Source organism: Gossypium hirsutum, chromosome D09 (assembly GCF_007990345.1).
Source record: "Gossypium hirsutum isolate 1008001.06 chromosome D09, Gossypium_hirsutum_v2.1, whole genome shotgun sequence".
Lineage (NCBI taxonomy): Eukaryota > Viridiplantae > Streptophyta > Magnoliopsida > Malvales > Malvaceae > Gossypium > Gossypium hirsutum.
The window spans coordinates 39,706,286-39,726,571 of record NC_053445.1 but is presented as its reverse complement, the minus strand read 5'-3'; the positions used below and the strand labels follow the sequence as shown (position 1 = coordinate 39,726,571).

Sequence of the window (20,286 nt, the reverse complement as noted above, 5' to 3'; positions counted from 1 at the left end):
ACGCCGTTCTCGGTGTCATGGAGTAAATAACAACACTAATATGTTCACTCATCTTCAATTTTTATTCTGCTTAACCTCTCTAATTTTTTTTACTGTAACTTATGCAACATGAGAATGAAATTTGACTTATTTATAGCCTAAGGCCAAGCTAGAACTACTGTAGAAAAAGAGCATCCACGTAAGAACTTTTTTCAGTAATTTTGCTAACAGTGCATCTTGCTTGAAATGTTTTTGACACTATTTTTTTAGAACCGTCTTCTCAAAATTATTTTTACAGGAACTACTGTAGAAAAAGAGCGGCCACGTGGGAGATTTTTCAGTAATTTTGCTGATTATGCATCCTATTTGAAGCGTTTTTAACATTAGCTTTTCAGAACCGTCTTCTCAAAATTAATTTTTCTAAAACTACTATAGAAAAAAAAACAAAATCCTTCCTGTCAATATAAACCCCTCTAAACCTTTAACCTAAACCCTTTTACAAAAACCCTAAATGCTAAACACAAAAATTATTTTTTAAAAAAATAAACCCTAATTTAATTAATTTATTTAAAACCCATAAACCCTAATTTAATTAATTTATTTAAAACCCTTAAAACCTAATTTAATTAATTTTAAAAAAAACTCTAAACCCTAATTTATTTTTTAAAATTTTTAAACCCTAAATAAATAAAATCCTAAATTATTTTAACAAAACACTAACACTACAACCCTAAAAACCTAAACCCACAAACCTTAGGCACTAAACATGCAAATAGCCCTAACCCTAGAAAAATACGGGCTAAAACGCATCCATGAGGGAGCAATTTCGCCATGTCAGCAAAGCGCATCCACGTCAACACGTTTTGTGCTGACATGGCAAATCACTCCCTTAGGGACGCGTTTTGCTGGAATTTCCCCTAAAATACTCCTACGTGGACGCATTTTGGAGTTTTCGGCCCATTCTAGTAAATAATGAAAAAAGTGGCCCATTTCCGGAAATAAAGTTGGAAATGGGCCTTTATTGGTAAAATGGTCGGGATCCACTTATACCAGTGTAAAACTAAAGTAATTTTACCTTATTTCGTATCCTTCGTACGATTAATATTTTTATGATCAAACAGTCATATTTTATATTTCATCAGTATAGATCATGCATGTTAAATTTGAAGTAAATTAAAATTTTATAACTATTTGTTTTATGTAAAAAAATTTTTAACCGTTCAATAAATATTAATATATAGTATTTTAAATCAATATTATATAAATATCATATTCATTTAAAATTTTATATGCATCGCAAGTACAATTTTACCGATAAATTCAATGGTTAAATCTTTAAAATATTAGTCTTACAAGAGATATGAAATAGTGTAAAACTATTTTAGTTTTACATCGGTATAAGTGGATCCCTCCCCTTTTAATAATCTTTGATATCAAATGGTTAAATGTTTTGGTTAAAAAACTTGTTCATTATTTGAGAATTTAATAATGGTATTTTGTATGTTTCTATAGTACTTTTTCCATGTACGTAGTCGTTTAAGCTTTAATCATGGGTAAATTACACTCAAGGTCATTAAATTATTAGTAAGTTTACGTTTTGGTCACTCAACTTCAAAAAGTTACAAAATGGTCATTGAACTATTAAAAAGTTTTCATTTAAATTAATAGACTATTAAAGTCGTTGTTGCATGGCCTTCTCTGTTTGCATCGCTTGCACCAACCGAAAGCTCATATCCCCTTCTCTTCTACAATTCACTTTTTTTATGAAACAACTTTAAATGTCATGAATCTACGAATCGAAAACCAAACAACTTTCTTCTTTGATCTTTAACACTGATCGTCAATTCGACTTAGATCTAAGGTATGTTTTACTCATCGATGAGTACTAATCCATCATACCAATTATCGTTTGGAGCTCGTTAGCCGGACTTATAAAAAAAACTTAACAATCTAATGATGAAAACTTCCAAATAGTTTAGTGAATATTTTGTAACTTTTTAAAGTTAAATGACTAAAATGTAAACTTATTAATAGTTTAGTGACCTTAAATGTAATTTACTCTTAATCATCTAAGTTTTAATCATTTAATAGTCTCTTTTTATGTCTCCTTTTATTTATAGACCAAATGGTATAAATTAACACTTACATGTTTGTATATATAATTGTTTTTAGAACTAGATTGGTGGCGAAATCAATCATGTCATCGGTTTGATCGGTTCATACAATTTAATTAAATAAATCATTAACAATTCATAAAAATATTAAAGAAATTAATCCAATCGCTAGTTCAACCAATCTATACCAATTCACTAGTCAACCAGTCTGATGTCTCTCTCCGAATTGATACCCTAATCGTTTTTCGTTCAACCAATCTGATCGACTAGTCTAATCCAGTTTAAACAACCATGGTATATATGTAATTATTATGGTTTCATATCTATTTATACTTGACTATTTGATTAAGCTCATAATTTTATATCTTTCCACAACGTATATGTAGAAGTTTTATTCTTGAAGCTATACTTCTGGCTTCTAAAAAGATAAGATCAAATCATATCACATGTCAAGCGATTGATAGGATTCTATTCATTATTCTCGATTTCTTCAGGTTTATCTTATCCAATAGCGATGTTTAAACCTTGTTGAAATAAAGTGTCTAATACCTTACCTTACCACATGTCGAAATGACCAGTTTCCTCAAACAACTCCATTGAAAACTTTGCATTTGACATTACTGTCCTTATTAATATAGATTATGAGCTTAAAAGTCAACATCAATGTCATTTTAACACCAACTAACAATATTCAATAATAAGTACTTGATAATAGTATAGTGAGTGTACCAAGTAAGTTCCCATGAAAGAGAGGTGGGTTATAAAAACATTTTTAAATGCCAAATCTTTCTCATTCAAAACTTTTCCTAGACATCACTTTCACACAACTATACTTATATCTCACACTTCTTCACTAAGGCTTTGAAACCGATTATTGGAGACATCGAGTAATATCCCACACAAATGTAACTTCAAAATTGAACACCAATACTAATTTGGGAACAACAAATCCAAATTGAGACTACCCAAGAGTAGCAAATTAACCCAACAAATAACTACTTTCAAATTTACAAGGTTTAGCAAATTACCTACGTCTTCCAACACCAACACCAAATGATAACTTTACTAATATCAAAGGTTTACATACTAATAAAATCCTTAATTAAAGGATTTCCTAAAGTATATCAAAGTATACCTATAAGAAGGGAGAACAATTTTGGAATAAAACAAAGTGAAAGCTTAAAACCTTCTTATACGGTAAAGGTGAGGCCACAATTAATTAATCCCATTCAATGTGGGATTCTCATGAGTCAATACTAACAAACCTGTAGTGTAAATCAAAACCTCCTTTAAGATTTCATTAGTTCTCACATTTGTGTTTATTAATGAACAACTCCTAGTTCAATGAGTACTTTAGAGAATACAAATGATTAGAAATTTCTAAAGAAGCGACCATATGTCTCTCATTAAGAGTATTCTATTTATACCTCACTTGGACATCAAGGTATGAAAATCATTAAGAGCACAACTCATTCTTATTTCTCTGCGATTAAAACTTTTAATTTTCATCATAGGAATAATATATAAGAGATAATAATTTACAGGGGCTACTAAAATGCAATATAACCTAATTTCCCCTTTGAAGCTAGATCTTGGGTTCTCAAGTTAACTAGGTAGGGTTATCATCATCAATTTTGGTCTCTTAAAGGCTATAAGCCTATTCCCTTCAATGAACTAGATATATAAGCTCTCTTGTTAAACTTCTAGTTAGCAGATCTGCAATATTTTCTCTTGGCTTTACATGGTCAATGAAAATAACTCTATTAAAAAGAAATTGTTTAATGATATCACTACTCTGAACCCTTCCAATTGTTGATTAACATATCCATAAAGGATTTCTACGACAGTGAACTCCTTCAAGTCTAACATATCCATTTATGGATTTTAAATCTTTAGTACCAAATACCTAATTTGTATCTCAAACATGTAATTGGTGTATTCCTCTCTCTCTTGATTCAAACTCAAGCTCATCATTGTTTTGATAATGCTATTCTCATATTTAAGAAGATTTGTGTGAGATTGAGATAAAATCCACCAGACATCTTAAAAATTTTTATTCTTAATACAATATTTGCAACACCCAAAACTTTAATTTCAAACCTTTCAATTAACATATTCTTTGTGGACTTAATACGGTAGTCATTACTTCCAAAGATCAAAATTTCTTATATAGACATATAATGACATGTTTCTTATCAATATATATATTTTTATATAGCCACACCCATCAAACTCGTTAGTCTTAAAAACAATTGATAGCATAATTTTGTGGTGTCACGCTCATCAAACTCCTAAATTTTACTTTAGTTTTGTTTGAACTTAAGTCCGAAAAGCAGTGTTAGTATTTAAAGCTGATGGTGCAGTCTCTCTCAAGACCACGAGAGGGTCTGCTATCTATGCTCGTTGAGCTTTCCATTTCAGTCTGCACTTCGGTATATTAACTGGCTGTTACTGGATTCTTGGCTGCTATCAAGGTGTACGGAATTGAGACACAAATACACGACTTGTTGGGTCTAATTTTCGGCTGTCATTTGGTTAATATGATCTAACGTCATGTGCAGATATTGCTGTGATGATCAAGGAAGTAGTGTTTTACTTTTATGATCAATCTATTCTTGGTCAACCACTGTTTAATAAATAAAAATTCTCGACTCAAGCTTCATTTAAATTCGAATCTTCAACTTACGTGATCGGATGGATAAGCAAGTTTCATGGAAAATGTGCCCACTCAACTTAACCCTGTCAAATTCTTTTCGTATATGCTTGGCTTAGTATTTCTTTATCTCTAACATGGAGGTCCAGCTGTTGTAGGCTGGCCCAGCCTGTCTACCTGACCCATGATTATGATTGACGAGGTTTTGATCTCTACTTCTAATTTGGGTGATGATTGATGAGGTTTCATTTGGCGATTTCAGTAATTTTATCTTTATTTATTATATACAACTGCTACTATTATAATTTGCCTTTTTCTTGAAAGAAATGGAGACCAAAAGCGGGGTTTTCTTCGGTAAACCAAAACCCAAACTATCTGTTTTACTAAATTAAGTCAAGAACGTAATTATGCAAATACTTTTTTTTCTTTTCATATTTGTTTTATTATTTATGTTCGAGATTCGTGATTACTCTATTTTATTTTTGAGAATGCAATATACTTTATCACTACACGCAACACTTATTAATTGTGCAAATACCTCATAAAGATATGATAACTTTTTTTATACTTTCAATAAACGTACAAGTGATCCTAGAATTAGTTCATTTGATTCACTTGATGATGAAGCGAAACTTCAAGTTAAAATGAAGTGATTCGGCACGGGGGTGCTAACGTAGGTGCTTCGCTTCTCATGTTGGGGTGTCAGCTAAGGTTGGGGCGCTGCTGCTCGTGTGTGGGACACCAAATTGCTGTGTCGGGGCTCCAAACTCTTCATTTTCGAATATGCTTTGCCTCGGTTCTTTGTCTAATCTTTCGATGATTTCAAAACTCTAGCTTCAAGCTTTCGTGCACCTATTTCAACCTCAAAAACACTTGATTAAAATTTAATTATTGAAAAATACATAAAATAAAGGGAAAAAAAAGATGAATAAATGCAAATGAGATTCAAAATAAGCAATCTAAACTAAAATGCAATATTTTACTTAAGGATCATGCAAAATGCATAATAATGGTCGAGACTTAATGCTTAATAATGGCATATTATAGGCTTACAAAAAAATCAGACCGCATTGGGTGATAACCTAGGCAAGAGATCATGAGTAGGACTTTTTATATTTTGGGAGGGAAAGACAAATTTATTCGGAAATTTGAATTTAATGAGAAATTTTTTATTAAATTATCTTTGGAATTACAACAACTTTGAGGGAGTCAAGGGAGACCACATCAAATCAAGTGGTCTAATCCATGGAAACTCAATCTCCCTTACAAGATTATTGTGTTCCTTTGGATGATATGCCATGGAAGCATTCCAATAAGGGATGAGCTAATCAGGAGAAATGTTTATGTTACAGTTGAATGCCCTCTAAGCTACATGCACTCAGAATCTATGAAGCATATTATTGTTAATTATGAGTTTGCTAGGACAATCTGATTTGGTGGACCACTTTCTTTGAGAATACAAGCTTTTAGTCTCAATATTGTTTTGAAATGGATTTCTAAATGACTAATGATGGAGGATCTTGGTGCCAAGGAAGCAAGAGAGTTCTTTTATCTTCATTTATACGGAATTTGGAAGGAAAGAAATGAAGCAACATTCGAGGATCTTAAACCTAAATTGGGCAAGACACCGTGATTTATTAGAAATTTATGTCTTTTGGGAGAGAAGGAACTTGCATGGTCTCGAGTGACATAAGAGCTGATAATCACAAGTTGACAAAGCTTAGGGAGGATAAAGGAAATGAGTTTCAAAGGAATTTGTCCCTATTAATCAAAAGAGGAGGAGAAATGAAAGCTTTGGATGTGCAACGATGGTTGAGGATAGGAACAACAATATGATTCTAGTTTGTAGAAGACTTTATGTGCAATACCAACTCTAGGCAATAATCTCTCTTATCTATTTTTTTTGGTGAAAAAACAAGCTAAATTAAAAGAAAAACAAAGCCTAAATCTACGTCTTTACTCAACAACTGTTTCTAAGTTCTGCTCGAATTATTTATTTAAATCTTGAGATGAATCCCATGCATGAGAGTTGGTATACTGTCTTGCTTAACAAATAGAAATCTTGATGGTCTATGCTAAACTCCATGTTAAACCTTGAAAGACAAATAGGTTCCTATTCTTCTATATACGCTATGCTAGTAGCCTAAAAAGGGTGGGCCAGTAAGCTTTAGCCCATGTCAGCCACTCGTGATGTCTTAAACTTTCCTTCACCCATTCAAAAATATTACTTGAAAAGAATTGGGTTTGTCAGCTTAGAGGGACAATGTTTAACCAAACTTCTTTAGTTGTCGGGCAGTTTCTAAGAATGTGTAGAACATCTTTTGTGTTATGTTGACAGACCGGGCAAGAGGTGTTGTGGCTGAGCCCTCTTCGTGCTCTTTCTAAATTGGTGAGCTGTAACACCCCCTAACCCCAAACCGTCGTCGAAACAGGGTTACGAGGCATTACCGACATATCAAACAATTTACAAATAAATAACCAACATATTAAAATAATTCATAAATACATATAAATTTCACTAATTGACTCCATTCATTTTCATTTTTTTTATAAAAATTTCGGCAGCATTTCTACTTATTTTTTCATAAAAGCCCCTGCAAAATTTCAAAACATAAGCAACCCAATTCCAGTATTTCAACCAAGGCATTTATTTACTTAAATCTTACTTGACATATTGACATAACAACTTAATTAATAAAAATCCTATTATCATTTCTAATTAACACATAAAACTAATCAAGCCATTTCAATTTGATACCAATGCCATAAAGGACTTCTACCATTTTACTAATATAATCATCAAAACACATAATATCTTACTTTACAACAAAACTATATAACATACCAAAATAACCATCATAATTCTTATGTACATGCCACTTTCATTTAAGGAAGAAAACATCACCAAAATCTCTATGCAGGAGTCGAGATTGTCCTGGATGCTGAACCGAGACTCTAACCCCTTTTCAACCTGCGCATGGAAACAACCGTACGCTGAGTATTATATACTCAGTGGTATTACTATAATTCAAATTATAATAGAAATAAAGAATTATAATTACCAAGCATGTAACTCTCCAATTTCTTAAATATCAATTTATTCATAAATTTTCATTATTTGACAACAACAATACAATATTAAGCTATTCTTCAATCTCAATCACCTATCATAATTTTAAAATTTCTCATATTCAATACGGCTATCGATCAAATTCATTTGATTTTCTCATTTCAATTATTCACCCTATTAACAATCTGGACTTTGGCGGATACACAGATTCCAACCCAAACACACCAGTACGGCACATTGTGCCTAAAACTGTACATAGTACCTGATCAGTATACGACACTTAAGTGCCTGTAACGACACACGAGGTGCTTGATACGACACATAAAGTGTCTGATCGGCAAAGCCGATAAATCCCGTACTCTTCTAAATCCTATGGCATGCCAATTATATCCGACTCAGCCCGATTAGTTAATAGGATATATAAATTTCACAATCTAATTTTCACTTTTATTTCAAGAATTCATTTTCAATATCAATTATACTTTTTCCCTTCACTAAGTAAAACACAGTTCAATACCAACACATATTTTCCTTAGTCAATTTAATTTTTTTCAAATTCAATTCAATAAAGTTACTTACCTTATTATATGCTTACCATACACATAATTTAAATTCAACATCAAATAATAAATAATTTGAATTATAGTAATACAAACCGGAATTCTCTTCGGATTTAATCCTCAACAATCTTTTCTTTTCCTTTTTGGGCCGATGCTTCAGGCTCGATATTAGCTATGGACAATTAAAATAATTTCACAATCATTAGCACAAAACAATTTAATTGCTGAAATTTTTATCTAACTTTTACTTTAATTCTAATTTAATCCTAACTAACCTATATATTTTTCTTTCTCAATCCATACCTTTTTACTACTTAATTTCCTACCAAACTCACATTTAACTATCTAATTTTTATCATATTTTTATAATTTCGAATTTATTTCAATTTAATCCCTAAAATTCAAAACTTCTAGTTTAGTTCACAATTTAATCCTTTTATCAACTCTAACTAGAAACTCAATCAAATAAACCCTCAATTCCATCATTTATTCAACATAAACCCTACTCAAAAATCTATTAACTTTCAAATTTTCAACTTAAATACAAGAGTATTTCACTCTAGGATTCCAAAAACACCAAATTTATGAGAAAAGACTTGATTTAGCTTACCTATTAAACTTCAAGCTTCAAATCCCTAGTTTTCCCTTTTATTTTTATTTCCCCTTTCCTTTCTTTCTTTTTCGTCTGTTCTCTGTTTCTTTTTAGCTATTCTGTTTCTCTTTTTCTATTCTTTTATTTCATTTGTTTAATTTTATGCATTAGTTAATAATAATATATTATTATAATCATATAATAATATTTTATTCACAAATATCTTTTACTTAAATTATAAGAAAATGTTTTATTTTTATTACAAGAGTGTTTTTATATATTTTACACATGTATTATTTTATCACCACACAATTGTCTTTATCTTATTTGTTCCTTATAATATATTATCTTAATTTTAATTAATATAATTTATAATATTTTAATTTAATAATATTTTTATAATATAAATCAAGAAAAAATCTAAGATTTTTCCATCTATTGTCGTCTAAACTTAAGCCATTGGCTTATTTACCTATTTAGTCCCTCATATTTTATTTTAATATATAATTAAACTTTCACTTCTATTGTAATTTAATCCTTTTTACTAATTACTCTTAATTAAGCTAAATTCATCCATTTAAAACCTAATTAAACATACAACTAGTCTAATAAATATTTCTAATAATTATTTTCAAACTCAATTTACTAAGACGGAGGCCCGATAATGTACTTTTTCGATGCCCATGAATTTTTGGATCATTACATGAGCAGTCGTTGTTTGCAAACTAACCATAGGAAGAACCGAATACGTTGGGGACTTAGATATTTCCAAATTTTCTTCCACCTAGTGTCTCGAGTATTCCATGAATTTTTTGTTATCATTTGGTATGCATTTTTTATCGAGAATTTTCCAGTAGAGGCAGGAGTCCATCTAATATTGGGCCCTGCTAAATGATGTGGGGGAGGTATGTCTATAATTTTTTGTACTATTTCGTCTGCTAAGTTTTCTCTGCATGCTTCTAGGTTTCAGACCCCTTCCGCTATTATCATGTCCTTGAGCAAACAATCATCTGTTGGTCTATTCGGATTTTGAACATGTTTGATCAGTGGCCCAACTGTAGGAATCCAATTGTCTTTCCAACAGCAGACTTCTGCTCCAGCTTTAATCAACCATCATAGGTTGTCTTTTAATATAGGCCTAACCTTCTCAATTGCTTTCCATAGTGCAGAACTATTTCTTTTTCCTATACTCTCTGGAATTAACTTTTTCATTCCATATTTTGAATGTAACACACGGGTCCATAAGGCATTTTGGTTGGAGATGAGATTAATTCCTAATTTTAACAAGAAGGATTTGTTTTGGTCTTGTAAACGTCTTAGGCCTAGACCACCACATGTACGGGGTTGGCATATTGTCCCACAATCAACAAGTGCTAACTTCCTACCTCCCGTGTTGGATCCCCAAATGAACTGTCTTGCTAGGTGTTCAATTTCATCGCACACCCTTTTTAGAATTTCCATTGATTGCATGAAAAAATTAGGAATAGTTAAGAGAACCGATTGTATAAGGGTAAAGCATCCTGCCATGGATAGTTGCTTTGCGTCCCAATTGCATAATTTTGATCGGACCTTTTTTATCACAAATTGTACTGTAGATTTAGAGATTCTTTTGTGGAGTAAAAGGATACCTAAATATTTGCCTAATTCTTATACTTTCTGGTACCCCAAGATCCTACTAAGTCTATCGCTTAAGTCTTCTGCTACTCCTTTTGAAAAAAATATGTTAGTTTTTCTTATGTTGACACAGTGTCCTGAAAAACTGCAGAACTGGTCAAGAATGTTCTTTAGCAGCATGCCATGTTTGATATCTGCTTTTGAGAAAATTACCAAATCATCCACGAAGAATAAATATGAAAAGTTGGGTTCAGTTTTGGATAATTTTACAGGGACCCAATCTCTCGAAGAAATGGAGGCTTGAAAGCTATGCCCTAGCCATTCCATGCATAAAACGAATAAATAAGATGATAATTAAAGGGCAACATTGTCTTACTCCTCTTGCAGATTTAAATTTTTCAGTGGGTACCTCATTCCATAAGACTTGCATAGTAGCCGTTGTGATGGATGACATAATAACTTTTCGTAGATAATCTAGAATTCTAGCAGCTTGGATAGATTTTCTAATGAAATCCTAACTGACTCTGTTATAATATTTTTCCAAGTCAATTTTAATCGCCATCTATTTCTTATTTTTTCCACGCATCGAGTGGATGACCTTTTGTGCTATGATGATGTTATCGGTGATGTTCCTTCCGGTGATGAATCCCACTGGTTCTTGTAAGATGATTTTAGAGAAGGCTATTGAATCTATTGGCTATTACTTTCATGACTAGTTTGTAAAGGACGTTACAAGGCTTATTGGTCTAAATTGAGATATTTCTTCGGGCTGAGCAATCTTTGGGATTAGGATAATTAATGTGTTGTTAAGTTCTTGGTCGATGGGTCGCCCATTGAATACATCTTTGGCCCAAGCACATACTGCTCCTCCTGTGTTATCCCATTGGTTTTGAAAGAAAAATACGCGATATCCATCACTTCCAGGTGCTTTTAGGGGAGCCATATCAAATAGTGTTGTTTTGATTTCTTCATTCGTGACTTCTTTTTGTAAAAAAATCAATGTCACTATTTTCTAATGGAGGGAAGCGACTTGGGGTAGCTTTTTCTAATCTACTTGGCTTTTCACCATATAATTTTTGAAAGTAATTAACAGCTTCTTCTTGTATGTCTTCTGGGTCATACAACCAGTCTCCGTTTATGTTGCGGAGTGCAGTAATACGATTAATATTCCTTCTGTGCATTGCACAACTGTGGAAGAATTTTGTATTCCTATCCTCTAGTTTGAGCCAGCCGCATCTGGATATTTGCTTCCACAATAGTTCCTCATGACTAAGAACATTTTCTAGTTATTCTCTAATGTTCATTTCTTTCTGGGCTAGGGAATACGAATATGATCTTTCAAGTTTCATTTGTATCGAGCTTAAATATTTCATTAGTTTCTATTTGCGAAATCCAATGTGCCCGTATACATTTTTGTTCCAAACTTTAAGACCTACAGTGAGCTGATTTAAGGAGTTGTACATGTCTCCACTATAGTTTCATGAATTTTTAACTATGTTTGGGAAGTCTTGGCGTTGTGTCCATCCAGCGAGAAACCTGAAAGGCCGTCCTTTAGAGAGTTTAAAGTCTGGGGCAATGTTTACAAGCAACGGCCTATGGTCGAATTTAATTGGAGTGAGATGTGTTGCTAAGCAATGAGGAAATGATTGACACTAAGCTTTATTACCTATCGCTCGATCTAATCTTTCGAAGACTTCTTCTCGTTGCCAAGTAAACGAGGGTCCTTGGAATTCCAAGTCTTGTAGGCTTTTGGATTCCATGAATTCTCCGAAGTGCGGGCACATTTTTCCTATGGTGCTACCATTTTTTTTGTTTTCTTCGGAGAGAATCACGTTAAAATCTCCTAATGCCATCCAAGGGGTACGATCAGACGGTATAGTTGCTTTTAAAGCTTCCTATAAACTCTTCCTGTTAGTGGGGTTGGGGCTTCCGTAGGCAATAACAATTAGGATGGGTTGTATTAGTCCCCGATTATATATTTTTACAAGAATAAATTGGGGATGGTTTTGGATTATTTCAAATTGGATTGTATCTCTCCAACCAATCCAAATTCCACTAGAAAAACCTCTCGCTTTAATTCGACGAGAGCGGTGAAATCCTAATTTAGCAATTATTTCATCCGCGTTGCTACCACTCACATTTGGTTCTAGAAGGCTTACAATGTCTGGTCTAAAATCTATATTATACTCTCTAAAGATGCGTGACAATTTAGCACTTATGCATCCTTAACAATTCCAAACGAAAAGTGATAAATTAAAATTAGAATTCATTATGAAAGATTCGAAAGATCATACCCAATCTAGTTTTGCTACCGTGTGGCGTCCTTGCTGTCTTCACACCCGGCTCCTTCCTCATTTGCTTTGTTGAAAAAACCTTGCTTAACTTGTTCTTGCAATAGTTATACCATGTTAGTAATCGATTCTACCAATGGGACTTTGAGAGATGTGACTTTGAAGGGGCTTCCTTTATCTCGAATAGTTCTTTTGAGTTTTTGGCCCTTCGTGTTTCCATTCAATTTTCCCCCACTGGTGCGCACGGTAAAGGTATTCTTTCGTCACCCCATAGCATTTTTATGTGTTAAATGCTCCTCTTGTTTTTCCCCGAGGGTACCAGATTCTTGAAACATTACTGAATGTTTGGTTGAATCTAATACTCCATTAGATGGGGTTATCGAAACCTCCAGCAGACTTTTGGCATTGAAACGATGGCTAGGGTGTGGCTCCAATTTTGCTGTTGGTTGTGTGCCATGGGTTTCCCCTACGATTTGTCTCCCTTGCATCACACTATGTGCTTTGACCTCCGTCGCGTCCGTCACCGGTTCTCCTTTTGATTGCCGTTATGACGAGGTAAACACTGTTTGTGTTTCTTCCCAAACGTGGTCATTTGTTTCTTTTTCCTTACTTGTTCTAAGTTCAAGTTGCATCGGGCCTAATTGGCCTTGTTTCTCTAGGTTAAGCCCATTCTGGTCTCCTTTAGAGAGTGCGTTGTGCAATTTCTTTCTGGTCTGATTCTGTTTGCTTAAGCCTGGGGGAGTTATAATCTCCTTACCAGGTCTTTGTTGAAATTGGCTTGTGGGGGAGGTTCCTTTTTTTGCAGCTATTTGTTCCACCACAAACTCTAACTCCTTTTGGGTCAGGTTGGTTTCCTTAGTGGGCCTACTCTCATGCGGACCCATTTTATCATTTAGGGTTTCTAGAAGTTAAAACCGTATATTTTCTTGCGTCTTCTCTCTGGCTGCTCCGTTAATGGTCTTCCTCTCTTTTGACCATCGTCGATCTCATTTTTCAACGAGCATCCATGGACCATAGGTGTCGGAGCTAGTTGTGAAATTGCTTTTCCCTAGTTCAGGTATGGTTCCCTGAATTCTTTCTTTTTTAGTGATGCTTTCTTTTAGCACTTGTTGTTCAGTTGTCGATTTTGGGCAAATATCCTGTGTCCATAATGGCTGCAGGAAAAGCATACCGTGGGAAGATATTCGTATTCGATTCTCTACAATACTCCGTTGATTAGAACTTGAGATATAAGGGCCTTTCCAAGATTGAAGTAAATCTCCATTCTTACAAATTTTCCCCGAACTCCATTATCAAAATTAAAGTCCAATTTTGCAACCCTTCCTATCATTCCTCCTATTTCCCATAGTATTTTCCTTTTGTACATATGTCCAGGCAGTCTTGGTAACCGTATCCAAGCCATGACCATATTCGAGTAGGGTTGCAAAGGGCTGAATTCAATGCTCCAAGGTTGAACAGTTAGGTACTGTCCATAGACTATCTAGGGCCCCTGACTTAATACTCTCTCAAAATCTCCAGGGTTTTGGAACTTAGCCAGGTAGTAACCATTTTCAATATCCATTAATCAGAACGGTTGATTCGGTCGCCATAGAGAATGAATCTTATTTAGTAGAGTTGCGTATCCAATGTTCCTTCCTAAGAGTTTTATTACCACCGTATGTTTCATGTCTTTTATGAGTAATTGATTAACCCGATTAGAGAAGTCAATTGCCAGTATGCCGTTTACCGACGATCTCACAATATCTTCATCAAGTAAATGTAAGTCATCGTCGTCCTCTTCTTTAGTTGATGTTTCTGTTTTATCGTCGATTCGCAGGCCTGTACCAATGAGGTGGTCTTTCCAGGACCTAGGCCTGTCTGGGACCAATACAACTTCCATGACAACATCTGTGTCACCTTCTTGATTATTGGCTACTCCACCTTTTGGTAGTCAACTATCGCTCTACCCGTTTTCTGTTTCCTCTCGCTCTTTAGACTCCATCAGAGTATAATACAGAATTTTTAAAATTTTAACCTTTAATTGTTACTCTTTCTTCTCTATTTGATTCTTTTGTATATGTATGAACAAGCAAAGACAAAAGGCGGAAAGGCACTCTTAATGATATTAAAGTAGTGATGAAAGATTTTGAGATGGTTAAGTTGGTGCATGGATCAATCAATATCTTAAAGAAGCTAACGAATAGATTCGAAAAAAATTGACATAATTTTCAATTTATCGTAATCTTCATTATTTTTATACAAAAAATAATTTTTAATTTATATGAAAAGGATATATATCAATAATTCAAATTTATGAAAATTCATCATTAGTGTATTAGAGAATTTGATTGTTTTTGTGCTTTTGCTGCATCTTAAGAATTTATAGTCCAAATATTATAGATTAATAATTTAGATCATAAAAATTTAAATATTTATATTTTATTCTGTACCAAAATTCTTTTATATTATTTTAATTCTCATTTCTCAAGTTTAATTCTGTACTAAAAATATTTTCATATATGGAGCATTTTTATTCTTTCATTCTTCTAGAATACATCAATGTCCTTAGTTATAAAGAAGCTAAATAGTTGCAATTTAGTCCATTTCTTTTTTCTTTTTTCACAAATGTCTCCCTAATGTGACGGTACTATACAAATTGTCTTTAGGCTATTAGGGCATGTGTCTAGTAGAATTTTTAAGGGTTAAATTATCCTCGACAAATATTAGACTAAAAATTAAGTTTGGGTTTAAAAATTAGGTACGTTTAAAAGTTAAATTAAATTCAGATTTAAACATATGAAATTATTGAAAATTTAAGTTTAATAATTAAAATTAAAAATTGTGTTCTATCAAATCATTGTACTATTATTAATAATTTTTTTAATTAATATTCAATTTAGCCTTTGAACTATATTAATTTTCTCACTTCAATACTTAAAAGTATTTTTCTTTTCAAATTTGGTCTAAAGCCTTAACAACGTTAAAAAAAAGATTGATTGTAGCCTCTAACTTATTATAAGGTGCCATGTGGCACATCCAACCTATAACAACACACCACATGACACATCCAAATGTATTATTTCATTCTTGTTTTAAACTAAAATTTGAAAAAATATTATTCTTTATATTTTAATTAAATTAAATTAAAAAATTCAATTAAATGAAAATAAAAATATCACATTTAATATATTTTTATCATTACCTTAATTCAAAACAAATTTTTTAAGATATAATATTAAAATTAATTTTTTATATTTATTTTTAATTTCTTTGAGGGACTTTTATTTTATCAAGCTTTAAACTTTCCACATATTTTAAATTATATATTGACACATTCACACGCACAAAATTAGAAAAGAAAAGGTCTTAAATCAATTAATAAAATATAATACAAAATGAATTTGGTTAAAAATAATAAATTTTAACATTTTTTACGCATTAGTATATAATTGATTTAACAAAGGTCTTTAATAGAATATAATTCTTATTTATAAGTGTAATAAGTTTTTTATCAAACATATTTAGTTAATTATATATTTTAATAAAATTTTAATTTTTTATTTATAATGTGATAAATGTTTAAAAGTAATAAAAATATATATCTAAAATTACAAAGTCAATAATATAATAAAGAAAAATACATATTGATCAGTTAAAAAATTTCTCCAAACTTTTATTTTTACGTCTTTTACAAAATCAAATTAGTAAAAAGAAATAACACCTTAAATATAAAATAATCCAACACAAATTTTAACATTTTAACATTTTAATTTATAAATTTATTTACCAAATGTTTTGTAATAAAATCACATATATATATATATATTTGAATAAGTAAAAATTCATTAGCAAAAATATAGCTAAAAATTACAACTAGGCAAGTAGTAACTATCTCACTAACTCCCGCAACAAGTTCCCAGTCCTTACATAAATCACATGAAACATTTGTGATTACTTTATTGTCTATCAATCTAAATCTCACCAACTTCCACAATAAGTACCCAATCCTTAATAAATGACATTAAACATTTGTAATTCGGTATAATAATAAATTTAATTTTTAATGTTTATATTTTTTAATTAAAATTTGTCTTTACTTTTCAAAAAAGAGTCAAATTATTTTTAATGAAAATATTAGTAAAATATTATTTTTTAATATTGCTGGCGTGGCAACTCGCATGGCAATCCATGTGCACATCATGCTAGTATAACGCCATTTGTCTTATACGTCAAGTCAACAAATAATTTGAAAATAAAAAAATAAAAAAAAATAATTTAAAAATTAAAATATAAAATATAAAAAGTTCATAAAATTTTTAAAAATTTTGCATGGAATACACATGGATCATCATGCATGTTGTTGTGTTTAAAAATATAACATTTTAGTTAGTATTTAGGTTTTAAAAAAATCATTTTGACTCTTTTTCAAAAGGTTAATGGTCAAATTTGACTTTTTTTAAAATGTTAAATGTCATATTTAGCTTAAAAAAAGAATAAGGGCCAAAATAACAAAAGATGTAAACGTTAAGAGCTAAAATTGATATTATGCCTTACTTTATTGCCTACCAATCTATCAAGAACAATAGTCCTAATTAGAATAAACAAACCACTAGCTCGATAAGGTGAGCCAATACTCTCGCTTTATATACGTGAAAACCAAAGTGCCTTTGTCTCAGGTAGGCAAATCACGGATAACATTATGTTGGCTTATTGTAACATCCCGTGTAACACCCCTAACCCGTATCCGTCGCCAGAACAGGGTTACAGAGTATTACCAGAATTTACAGAACAAATACAAAGATATTTCATATCATATAGCATTCATATCAGAAACCAATCGAAATCAAGCATAATGTCCCTTATATGAGCCATCAAGATCCAAAATACACATTAGAAATAAGTCAGAACTAAATCGGGTACTCAAAGAATTTTTCGAAAAATATTAAAAATTTTCAAAGGTGCAGGGGACACATGCCCGTGTGGCCAGGCCATGTGTTTCACACGATCAAGAGACACGCCCATGTCTCAGGCAGTGTGAGCATTCGAAATAGGGACACACGGTTGTGTCCTAACCCATGTCCAAACTTATGATCTCTCTGACTTGGGTCACACAGCCAAGCCACACGTCCGTGTGCTATGCCGTGTGAGCATTCTGTTTTGCAAATTAAAAGATACAAGGGACACACGACCAGGGCACCTGGCCATGTGTCACACACGGCTGAGACACACGCCCGTGTGGACAAAAATAGGTCATTTCCAAGCCACATTTCTCACCCAATTTGCCAACAACCTAACCAAACATTTTTTGACATCAACAATCTATATCAAGGCATTCAACCAAGCCAAAACCAAATTTTATACATGACATAATGCCACATATATCCAAGAATCCATACTTACCAAATTGATCAAATACTCATATTTGCAAATTTATACCAAACATTCAATTTGAAACCAATCATCAACATACCTATAATTTCACCATCATTCAACCATATCAACACACGTCAAACATGACAAGGCCACACATATATACCAAATACAAGCCATACAAATGACTAAACTCAGCACAATGTTTATATGCCAACATTGGCCAAATTAACTTATACATGCCATTATAACCAAAATTAGTTTACTAGATGTACTGAAAAGGTCGATGGATAGTGTGAAGTAGCTCTAACCAACTTCCAACCAAATCGAGCTTCCGGATTACTATAAAACATGGAAAATAAAACAGAGTAAGCATTTAAGCTTAGTAAGTTTGTATAACATGGAATTTAACTTACCATTTATTCACATTTAAGGTAAGCATTCATAATATATCCAAACCAATTTGGCCAAAAGCCTATACACATATCCTCAACATGTTAGCCATGTGAATCTCATATAATATTCCATAAATATGGGTGAACATAATCACCAAGCAAATTCCATATACATGTATCATTCTATTTCAAGTTTCAATATATATATCATGTAATATCATTTCCAATAACAATTCATGTCATTCTCATATAATCTCGTAACAGAATTGTGCCCGTTGAACCATTTAAAATATCATTGGATACACGGGAAGTACACACAAAGTGTACAAAACTGTAATCTGTCAATTCCTATTCAGGAATGCTCATACGAGCACGTAAACGAGAAGATCTTTTAAGCCATATAACGGAAAGCTCGTGTGAGTTGTATAACGGGAAGCTCACTCGAGCTGTATATCGGGAAGTTCATATGAGCCATAAATTGGGAAGTTCAAGAGAGCCATTAATTGGGAAGCTCGTGAGAACCAAATATCGAGATGCCCATAAGAGCTGTGGTGTGTCCGCAACACATGTAGAACCACAACCAATCCAGGAACCCTAATGACAAGTCATTTGCATCCATCGAATTTCTAAGGTTCAAACGGGACTCTGTACTTGTCGAATATATGATCAATAATATACATGGCAATTTATACAAATCACACAGACAACAATATTTAATTCAAATAATGCAAATATACAATTTAGTTACACGAACTTACCTCGACAAGTATACATAGACTTGTAAGCTACTAATCTGATTCTTTTTCTTTTCCTCGATCCAATTTCGTACTAGGTCTATCCGGATCTATACGAATGAATTTAACTCAATTTAATACAATTCATATTCAAATCAATCCAATACACATCTTTGGTAAAATTACTATTTGTCTCTATACTTTTAATTAATTATGATTTAGTCTCTAGGCTCGAAAAATGAAATTCATACAATTTAATCATTATTTCAAGTCTAACCGATTTTTATACATATCAATAGCAGCCCATATTTTTCACAAAATTCAAAACTTTTCCATAAGTTTTTCATCTTTTCAATTTAGTCCCTAGATCATAATTTCATCAAAATTCTCTTTACAAAAGTTGTTTATCTAACAACAACCTTTCATTTTCTATCATAAAACTTCAAAATTCAACTATACTCATCCATAGCAAAACCCTAATACTTTAACAGTTTTACAAATTAATCCCGGAGATAGCTAGATTAAGCTATTACGATCTCGAAAATATAAAAATCATTAAAAACGAGACAAGAATACTCACCTAATTACGCAAAATAAGCTTGTCTATCTTCAAGCTTCCATGGCTAGGGTTTCCATGTTTTATTTTAGGAAAGATGATGAAAATGATGAAAATTTGTTTTATTTTATTTATTTATCATCATTTTAACATTTACTTTCCAAAATTAACCTTAATAATTTACTAAATTCCAATGATGAATAATCATCCTTATCTACTAACTCTTCTAAATGGTTTATTTTCCACATAAGGACCTCCAATTTTAAATTCCATAGCTATTTGATACCTTTAACTACTAGAATTTAACTTTTGCACTTTATGCAATTTGGTCCTTTTTATTAAGCTAGGCATGTAAACGGTAAAATTTCTTAACGAAATT

The 20,286-nt window shown here is 32.1% G+C and overlaps 2 long non-coding RNA genes across 2 annotated transcripts; one reads left to right on the top strand and one right to left on the bottom strand.

Annotated features, from left to right (window-relative positions):
* Positions 1-7,496: 7,496 nt before the first annotated feature.
* On the bottom strand, positions 7,497-13,642 carry LOC121220883 (uncharacterized). The gene is made up of 3 exons (XR_005918105.1): positions 12,877-13,642; positions 8,473-8,548; positions 7,497-7,717 (listed from the first exon to the last, which is right to left on the bottom strand). It is a non-coding gene; the product is annotated as an uncharacterized lncRNA (long non-coding RNA).
* Positions 12,879-15,011, top strand: LOC107891451 (uncharacterized). Its single transcript, XR_001682224.2, has 3 exons — positions 12,879-13,125; positions 13,244-13,930; positions 14,690-15,011. It is a non-coding gene; the product is annotated as an uncharacterized lncRNA (long non-coding RNA).
* Positions 15,012-20,286: the final 5,275 nt, after the last annotated feature.